The sequence below is a fragment of the Rutidosis leptorrhynchoides genome, chromosome 11 (genome assembly GCF_046630445.1).
Source record: "Rutidosis leptorrhynchoides isolate AG116_Rl617_1_P2 chromosome 11, CSIRO_AGI_Rlap_v1, whole genome shotgun sequence".
NCBI classification, from domain to species: Eukaryota; Viridiplantae; Streptophyta; class Magnoliopsida; order Asterales; family Asteraceae; genus Rutidosis; species Rutidosis leptorrhynchoides.
In genome coordinates, this window is record NC_092343.1 from 159,303,267 (window position 1) to 159,314,653 (window position 11,387).

Genomic DNA, 11,387 nt, shown 5'->3' on the forward strand with positions numbered 1-11,387 from the left:
CCTCCTAGATTGTGTGAAGTAGTGTTTCGATATCTAGAATGGTGGAATGGTAGAAGCAGGTGGATTACAATACTAATCCTTAGGGTTAGACGAGCGGGAAAGTGTTCAGAAAAACATCTGAACTAGGAAAGATAAATTCTCCAAGTCGGTACAGCGAAAAGCAGACGGGTAGCAAGCACGTAATCAGGCATAGTAACTATAGCATCCTAGAGTGTCTACAATAGTACATAGCATGGCAGTAATAGCAGTATCAACAGAAGTATCATGCAAAAGGCAGATAGTAGCATGCGGCACCGAGAATAAGCAAAAGCATACAGAGAGTTTACATAGCAGTAAAAGGAAACGGTAGCATGCAGCAAGTTCATACAGCAGTAGGAGTAAGTAGTGGCATGCAGTAGTAGTAAGCAGTAACATGCAGTAATATAACACAGTAGCATGCAGCAGGTTTCGCAGAAACAAGTAAACGAGCAAGTTGTAGATTAGTCCTATTAGTGAATCCTACTCGACACGGTCAAGATGCACTAATGCAACATAATTCCCTACAACCAATGCTCTGATACCAAATGTGATGCCCCGTACAAAACCATCGTGTACAGATCATCAACAACAGGATCATTACAAGGTCAAACACTATATGCTGTTTGAAAACCGGTTTTGCATTCATGAATATATATATATATATATATATATATATATATATATATATATATATATATATATATATATATCGTTTTACAAAAGATAACGTGCTTCCTATGAATAGAACTATAAACATAAGTATGTGACCCAAAGGTCGTTACAAAGCCATTGTTTGAAAATAACGTAAGTTACGAATGCAAAATAAAAGTTCCATGGTTGAGACATCTCTAAGTAATGCAGCGGAAGTCTAACACAGCAAGTCTGTAACACCAAGACAGCAAGTCTAACAGCGGAAGCAACAATGTTTAAGCACCTGAGAAATACATGCTTAAAAAGTCAACACGAATGTTGGTGAGCTATAGTTTGTTCGTAATCAGTAATGTAATGTAGGCCACGAAAATTCAGTGCTTCAATCAGCAGTTTAAATCAGTAATTCAAATCAGTATGATAAAGTATATGTTCAACCGTGGGCACTTGGTAACTAACTTAACGTAAATAACACCCCCTAAAAGTACACTTGGCGAGTGCGTAAGTTTACAAAGTATTAAACACCCGTTAAATGCTAGCGCGACTAGCCCGAGTGGGGATGTCAAACCCTATGGATCCATATCTAAGATTCGCGTTTACTGGTTCAAAGACCAATGACTAAACGTTACCGAGCTAAGGGGAAAGTTTATGCCGTTGTATAACCCACACATATATAAAGTTTAAGTACTCGTGCCTAGTATGTAAAATGTAAAATGCGCATGTATTCTCAGTTCCCAAAATAGTTAAAGTAAAAAAGGGATGCTATAACTCACAGTGTAAAGTAGTTAAGTTGATTCGAGATAAGTTTGCAAGTAGTTGGTCCGAAAGGTCCTCAACTGTGACGACCCGGGAATTTCCGACTAAATTTAAACTTAATCTTATATGATTTCGACACGATAAGCACAGTCTATTAAACTGAGTCTCATATTGTTTGAACTATTTCCATGAATGCATTTGACTTTGACCATCTCCGACGATTCACGAACAATTGTTTGTAAATAAATATGTATATATATTTTCATAAACGTATGTATATATAATAAATCAAAATTATAAAATATAATTTAAATATTAGAATTTAATATATAAAATAAGATACAAAGTAATTGGGTGCAATTTAAAATGAACATATATAAAGATATATAAATTCTGTGTATAATTATTATTATATGTATAGTGTAATATATTAATTGGTACAAAAATTTAATGCCCAATATAAGTTATAGTGTAATGAATATTATATAGTTATAGTACATAATCAATAATATTTAATACAAATATATTAAATTTAAATAAAGTTGCATTGTTATTACTCTTAATATTAATATTAGTGTTTTTAATATTATTTTAAAAATACAAATTTGATATATATATATAAATTATTATAGTATTATTATTACTAGTATTATTACCATCATTAATAATACTAATATTATTATAATTAGTATTATTACAATTACCTTTAATAAGATTATTGTTGTTATTTTATTTTAATGATAATTAATATATTAATCTATCACTTATTAATATTATTTATTAATTTTATGAATTTACTGATTAAGGACTAACCAATATTATCTGAAAACATTTTTATTATTAATATTAGCACATCATTATATTTAATATATTTAATAATTATTAATATATATAAAACATTAATTATAAGTAATTACACATATATAATTATAATACATATAGAAATATGGAAACAGATTACTACCCTAATGAATCACGGGTGTCATTTTTTTTTTTTTGTTTCTTCTTTTATTTTTTTTATTATATCGCTATCTGATAGATTTTTTTGTCGACTGAGTCTTGCCATAAGACAATCAATCAGTTGAGTGTTTTACAATTACTCGGTGTATCTCTAATCCATTATCAATTTTTATATCACTGCTATATGAAGAACAAAACAGATATTTTTTTTATTTTTTTTCTGCTCGTACCTCTGTTACTTCACTTTATTTCCAAAACTTGAATTTGATTTTTATTTCAAAAACTATAAATGCGGAATTGTTAGTAATCTCGTACTCGAACTCTCTGCAAATTCTTAAACCTCAATTCGTTTTATCAATCGAGAATTTCTAAGTCAAAGTTTTAATTTTTAAAAGTCAAACTGATGTTCATCGATTAAATTCGAATTTTCTGTGATGGATTAAGTTAAATTAATGAATCCAATAGTTTCAAAGGATGAATTGAAATATATTTCATTTTATAATTTTTGTCTAAAACGTTTTTAATCTCAAAATGAATTTTTTTTTCTTTTCTTTCTACACGACGAACAGCAGCCTGCCAGGTTATTTTTTTTTCGCATTTATTGATTTAATATCTCATTTATGAAACGTTTGGGAATTAATTTCATATCCTAAATCAATCAAATTAAACCTTTGTTTAGTAAAAATGGAGCTTGGGTCGTCTGAGTTCTATTAAGGAAGAAGATACAATATTACATACGGGTTATATCTTTTTTCAGTTATAAGATTTCCAGAAAAACAGCAACGGTTCAATGGTTAAGGGTGTTGGTGGGTTTGCGAGTGGTCACGGGTTCAAGTCTCATCCGGGACAATTTTTTTTATACAAAGTTTCTAAAGGGTATACACATTTACTTCTAGTTCTATTATCTTTATTATTATTATTATTATTATTATTATTATTATTATTATTATTATTATTATTATTATTATTATTATTATTATTATTATTATTATTATTATTATTTCTATAAGTATTATTAATATTAATATGTTGATTATTGTTAAGTTGTATCATTTATGAAATATAGATATCGTTACTAATATATGTATTAGTATTATTATGATTAGGGTTATCGTTATTATTAAGGAATATTATACAAGTTATCATTCTTTTCTCATTAATATTAGTACTAGTATCACTTTTGTAACTATTAGTATTATTATTATTGTTATTGTTATTATTATTATTATTATTATTAATATTATTATTATTATTATTATTATTATTATTATTATTATTATTATTATTATTATTATTATTATTATTATTATTATTATTATTATTATTATTATTATTATGTATTAGTAAGTAATATCATTATTGATAATAATATTATTATTAAGTTTTATCATGAAGTAATATTATTATTATTACAATTATTAATATAAGCATTGTCATTATTATAATTGTTATTATTAATATTGCTAAAATAAATATTAAGTATCATTATTATGATTATTATAATTATTATTATTATGAACACAATAAAATTTGTTATTATTATTAGTAACATGTGTATGATTATAAATATTAACATTATTATCATTATTAACATAATTATCATTATTAATATTATTATTATTATTATCATTATGATTATCACTAAAATTATTATTTTGTTTTCATTAAAACTGTCATTATTAATATTGTCTACGTCATTATTATTAAAAGTAATTCTGTTTATGAAAGTAAAGGTTTTGAAGATATTATTAAGGATATAAGTATATTTTATTCATATTAACAATAATTATATAAATAATCATATATAACAAGCTAGGTATTTTATTAAAATACTAATCATATATATATATATATATATATATATATATATATATATATATATATATATATATATATATATTAATATAACTATGTAAATATTAGACATCTTGAATATATACACAAACTAAATACACATAATATATAAATTAAGATATAATATATACACTTATTTAATTTCAGTTATGTGTATTAATAAATATCCAAATGATATAGGTTCGTGAATCCGAGGCCAAACCTGCATTGTTCAGTTGTTTAATGTCGTTATATGTATTTTTACTACAAAATACATTAGGTGAGTTTCATTTGATCCCTTTTTACTCATTACATTTTTGGGCTGAGAATACATGCAAATACTTTATTAACTGTTTTACAATATTTATATGCGTGAGTTTCATTTGCTCCCTTTTTAAATGCTTTTACAATATATATTTTTGGGACTGAGAATACATGCGCTGCTTTATTAACTGTTTTACGAAATAGACACAAGTAATTGAAACTACATTCTATGGGTGAATGATCAAAATCGAATATGCCCCTTTTTATTAAGTCTGGTAATCTAAGAATTAGGGAACAGACACCCTAATTGACGCAAATTCTAAAGATAGATCTATCGGGCCCAACAAGCCCCATCCAAAGTACCGGATGCTTTAGTACTTCGAAATTTATATCATGTCCGATGGAGGATACCGGAATGATGGGAATATTCTTATATGCATCTTGTTAATGTCGGTTACCAGGTGTTCAATCCATATGAATGATATTTTTGTCTCTATGCATGGGACGTATGTTTATGGGAAATGGAAATATGAAATCTTGTGGTCTATTAAAATTATGAAATGATTATTTATGTTAAACTAATGAACTCACCAACCTTTTGGTTGACACTTGAAAGCATGTTTATTCTCAGGTATGAAAGAAATCTTCCGTTGTGCATTTGCTCATTTTAGAGATATTACTTGGAGTCATTCATGACATATTTCAAAAAGACGTTGAATTCGAGTCGTCGCGTTCATCAAGATTATTATTAAGTCAATCATAGTTAGATATATTATGAAATGGTATGCCTGCCGGCAACTTTTGATGTAATGAAAGATTGTCATTTTCAAAAATGAATGCAATGTTTGTAAAATGTATCATATAGAGGTCAAGTACCTTGCGATCTAATCAACTGTTGTGAATCGTTTATAATCGATATGGACTTCGTCCGGATGGATTAGGACGGGGCGCTTCAGTTGGTATCAGAGCGGTGGTCTTAGCGAACCAGGTCTTGCATTAGTATGTCTAACTGATAGTTGTTAGGATGCAGTAGTGAGTCTGGACTTCGACCGTGTCTGTATATCAAAAGTTTTGCTTATCATTTCTAGTCGAAAATCATCTGCTTATCATCCTTAGGAAATTACCTGCTTATCATTCCTAGTCTAGACACATCTTACTGCAATGATTGCATGAATAGTGTATAGACAAAATTTGTATCTTAGCATATCTGCTAATTCATATCTTAGCATATTTGTTACTGTAGACTTTGCCTGACAGCTTCCGTAGATTCCTCCATAACTTATGGGATTTTAGTATTATATATGCATATGTAAATTATGTATTGCAGGGTACTAATCTACATACTATAATCTATTTCTTATCGAAAATCCTTCATCTGATCGTACGAGATGAATCCCTCAACCAGTTCGAATTCCTCGGATTCCGATAGCTATTCCGATAGTTATTCCGACAGGTATCCCGACATGGATATTCACCTAAGCTCCGAAAGCAGTGTCACCCGAATGAATCAACCAATCATCCATCCTCAATTCATCTGATAGGTTCGTAGTCTACTTAATCAATGGAGACGCGAAGAAGGCGATCCCTTCCACCAACTGAATTCACCTCTTGGTGAAGAACCCGAAGCATTATCGACGAACCTATCCGAAACACCATTTTCAGCCTCATTTCCAGAATAGCTCGACACGATTATATTCTATCCACAATTCCAAACCTTATTCATCTGCTCGTTCTGACCGACAAAATCATCCAGGAGTAATACAAAAAGTCAGCGAACTTCGTGCTCGAGTAATAGTTTTGGAAAATATGGTGTAAACTTACCAGCTTCAGCAACATCACCGACATCAACAATACCATCAACAATCCATACTTAAACATCTCATTCTGTACCTCGAATATAATCTTCATTCTACGTATCGTTCTACATCATTCTAAATGGTAATTATGTAATCTCTAATGTTTTAGAGATTATGTATTCTAGTTATAACGATAAATTAAATGAGTTTAATATCATTTTGACTCATTAAATCCATAATTATATCTGAAGAAAATATATATGTATATATGTTTTCATAAAGATTGTAATTAAAAATTCTTTTGTACAAACCGTTAATGGTGAAAATATTTTAACGGGTAGGTAATACCCGAGGAAATATTTAGCTTTCATATTAACATGTTATACTGTACAATCTTCCAACTTGATTCAACAGTCATTTTGTCATAACCCGTCCTTAACCATAAGAACGTGTTAGATAACGTATGATTTCATTGCGAGGTATTGACCTCTATATGCGACATTTTTAAAAAGGAAAACTGCATATATTATACATTACAAACCAAACCATTATTTTTGTTACAAGCTTTAGACAATAAAAAGATGATTATCGTTTAACGATAATCTTCGACTTACAAACTTTACAAATGATAATAACAACACGATTTCTAGCATATTTTACAACACACGTCCTCGGATATGCAGTTTTATTTTTGACACAAATATGAGTACGCATGATCCTGCTTAGATTCAACATAATGCAGCGGAAGCTTTAATTATCACCTGAGAATAAACATGTTTAAAAACGTCAACATAAAGTTGGTGAGATATAGGTTTAGTGCGCAGCAATATATATATATAGACCACAAGATTTCGTATATAAACATTTCAATAAAAATATTCTAAGTGGTTGAGCACTTGGTAACCATACTTAACATTTTCACGTCGCATATTCCCTTTAATATGAAATCTTACTACACCGTACCAAGTGTAGTCACAAAACGAAGTACTGTGCAACCGTTGAATACTGGTCGTCCAGTCCGATTGGGGTTGTCAGGCCCGATAGATCTATCAACAGGATTCGCGTTTACAATACCGCTGTAAATATTAGTTACCAAGCTACAGGGAAGTATGCCAGTGGTACAACTCAACGTAGAACATATTTTTCAGTTACTTGTGTCCATATCGTAAAACATAAAATACATGTATTCTCATCCCGAAATATTTAGAGTTTAAAAGTGGGACTATATACTCACTCTTGTCTTGATGATATATATATTTTGACTCGGTCTTCCGGTTGATATCACGAACCTATCCATATATAATATATCAATATGTTTTCATTTTAAAACAAACGTTATATATATATATACTTGTTATACTTTTAATATTTTGAATATTTCCTTAGTCCGTAGTTAGCATTCTGATGTTAGTAATTCAATTTTTAATGGTTCATTTTTAGATGTTTAATATACCCGCAATAAACAAAACCCCCAACGAAATAAATAAAACCCCATCGTATATGTATTGGTCGAGATTAATCTTGACCCATGGTACCGGTGTTGTCAAATGACGTGTTGCGTACATAAAGTACCGGTGTTGTCAAATGACGTGTTGCGTACAAACACGGGATCTTATGATTAATCTTCTCGTATTGTTTACGGGTGATCCTGAACCATATAAAATTGAATTATAAGTACATATATATAAAATATCATGTTATCTTAGAAATATGTGATTTATATCATTTTTTTCCAATTGATCCCGTAGTTGAAATGATCTAGGATAACCAATTTTGTTTCGGTCATAGTTTCTTCGTTACAAATCCGTTTTCGTTGATTCAAATTGCCATCTTCTTGGATCGAGTTCTTCTTTAAGACTATGAACTGTAAATACCTTGGTTTGTATTCAAAATCATACGGCATAAGTGAAACATTAGTGAAACATATGAAGTTAAACATTTTTGTTACAACAAAATCATTTAATGACCATTTTTCTAAAAATACTTATACTTTGAAAAACCAAGTTTTACCTTGTTAAATTAGTATATACATAAGTTATATTACAGGTCTTGAAGTATTTTAAAAGTTAAGTTAGAAGGATCTATTTAGTTTGCAAACAAGTTTGAAAACATTCAAACTATGTTCTTGTTGTTAAACTTTTGTACCACAAAATAAGATAGCTATATATATATGAATCGAATAAGGTTATGAACATAGATTCTACCTCAAGTTCCTTGGATAAAGTTGCTGTAAAAGAGGAGTAAGAAGCTAGAATCAAAAGGGTGATGGAAGTGGATGAAAGATTGGAAGTAAGTTGGTGTTCTTGGAAGGTTTTCTTGAAGTGTTGTTGTATGGTTTTCTTATGGTGATTTAAGTAAGGTTTTTGAAGCTAGATCTTCTTGGTAAGTTGCTGAAGTGTTATGGAGTTTAGAGTTCTTGAAAGTGTAGGTGTTTTTAGCTAAAGACTTGAAGTAAAAATGGATCAAAATCTTGAAATGCATGCATGTATTTAAGGTGGTGGTGGCGTGATCATGGGGGGGACAAAAACAAAATTTCTACTTGTATTTTTGTATAATTATTGAAGCTAGATGTCAAAAAGAAGTTCCCTCTTGATGAGGGCAAGTATAGGAGCTGATTAGGTGGTGATTTGATGTGTATTTACTATTAGTAAATACGTATAAAAGCTAGGTATGATACGAGTATAAATACTCTAGGTATACGTATAGAAATTTTGTGAAAAATGGAATGAGGATTCAAATATAGTTATCTTTTGTGAATACACTTATATGGTTTTATGTATTTAAGTTCTTTAAAAGTAATTAAATACATTACTTATACAATATATGTATAACATTATAAGTCTTAAGTATTTATGTCAAATAACGTTACGTATAGTTATTGTTTTGAAAACTTAAGTTAGTAGTTTCAAAATACACATATAACTTGTTGTTATTAATACAAAATGAGATATTAAAACATTTATTAATCATGTTAAATATGTATATATACATTTATATACACAAACGTATAATTATCATATATTGTATAGTTCGTGATATCATCGGTCAAACTAGACGGTCAAACGTTGTGTAAAACTCTTTTCGGAAATATCAGTCTCGACAATTTGGATTGCTTATCATGTTGGCAAGGTTTAATTTATGTAAATATTAATCTTATAAGTATAGAATGATCGAAAAAGTGCGGGTCGTTACATTACCTCCCCGTTAAATAAATTTCGTCCCGAAATTTTAAAATTGTACCTATTTTGCGTCATCGAGAAACAAATGCGGATACTTTCGTTTCATCTGATCCTCTCGTTCCCAAGTAAACTCGGGACCTCTTCTAGCATTCCAACGAACCTTAACAATCGGTATATTGCTCTGTTTGAGCTGTTTAACTTCACGGTCCATGATTTCAATTGGTTCTTCGACGAATTGTAGTTTCTCGTCGACATGGATTTCTTCAAGAGGAATGGTGAGGTCTTCCTTTGCAAGACACTTCTTAAGGTTTGAGACGTGAAAGGTATTATGTACTCCGGCGAGTTGTTGCGGTAACTCGAGTCGATAAGCTACCGGTCCAATGCGTTCGATGATCTTGAACGGGCCTACGTACCTTGGGTTCAGTTTACCCCTTTTTCCAAAACGTATCACACCTTTCCAAGGTGACACCTTTAGCATAACCATGTCCCCGACCTGAAACTCTAATGGTTTCCTTCGGACATCGGCGTAGCTCTTTTGGCGACTACGGGATGTTTTCAATCTCTCCTTGATTTGTACTATCTTCTCGGTCGTTTCGTGTATGATCTCGGGACCAGTTAAATGTCGATCTCCTACTTCATTCCAACAGATAGGAGATCTACACTTCCTTCCGTACAATGCTTCGAATGGCGCAGCTCCAATGCTCGCATGATAACTATTATTATACGAGAATTCTGCTAACGGTAGATATTTATCCCATCCGTTTCCAAAATCGATCACACATGCCCTGAGCATGTCTTCGAGAGTCTGAATCGTTCTCTCACTCTGTCCATCGGTTTGTGGATGATATGCGGTACTCATATCCAACCGAGTTCCTAGTGCCTCCTGTAGTGATTGCCAGAATTTTGAGGTAAATCTACTATCACGATCGGATATAATGGAAATAGGTATTCCATGCCTTGAAACAACTTCCTTTATATACAATCGTAATAGTTTCTCCATTCTATCCGTTTCCTTTATAGGCAAGAAATGTGCAGACTTGGTGAGACGATCAACAATCACCCAAATGGTGTCGTATCCCCAGGCAGTCTTTGGTAACTTCGTGATGAAATCCATGGTAATACCATCCCATTTCCATTCTGGGATTTCTGGTTGTTGAAGTAACCCTGACGGCTTTTGATGTTCTGCTTTGACTTTGGAACAAGTTAAACATTCCCCAACATATGTTGCAACGTCTGTCTTCAAATTAGGCCACCAATAATGCGTCTTAAGATCTTGGTACATCTTTCCAACTCCAGGATGTATCGAATATCTTGTCTTATGTGCCTCGTTCAATATCAACTTCCTTAATCCACCCAACTTCGGTACCCAAATACGATTTGCAAAATATCGAATTCCATCTTCCCGCATAACGAGTTGCTTCGCATACTTCTTCATTATTTCATTTCCTATATTTTCTTTAGTAAGTGCTTCTCGTTGAACTTCTTTGATTTGTGAGTTGAGATTCATGCGAATTTTTATGTTCATCGCTCGTACTCGAATTGGTTCTCGTTCCTTTCTGCTTAGAGCGTCGGCCACCACATTCGCTTTCCCGGGATGATAACGAATTTCCCAATCATAGTCGTTTATTAACTCGACCCATCTACGTTGCCTCATGTTCAATTGTTTCTGATCAAAAATATGTTGAAGGCTTTTATGATCAGTAAACACATTGAATTTAACCCCATACAAGTAGTGTCTCCACATCTTCAATGCAAACACGACTGCTCCCAATTCTAGATCATGCGTCGTATAATTCCGCTCGTGAATCTTCAATTGTCGGGATGCAAATGCAATTACTTTCTTTCGTTGCATAAGAACACAACCAAAACCTTGTCGCGAAGCGTCACAATATATTTCAAAATCATCGTTCCCTTCAGGTAACGATAAAATAGG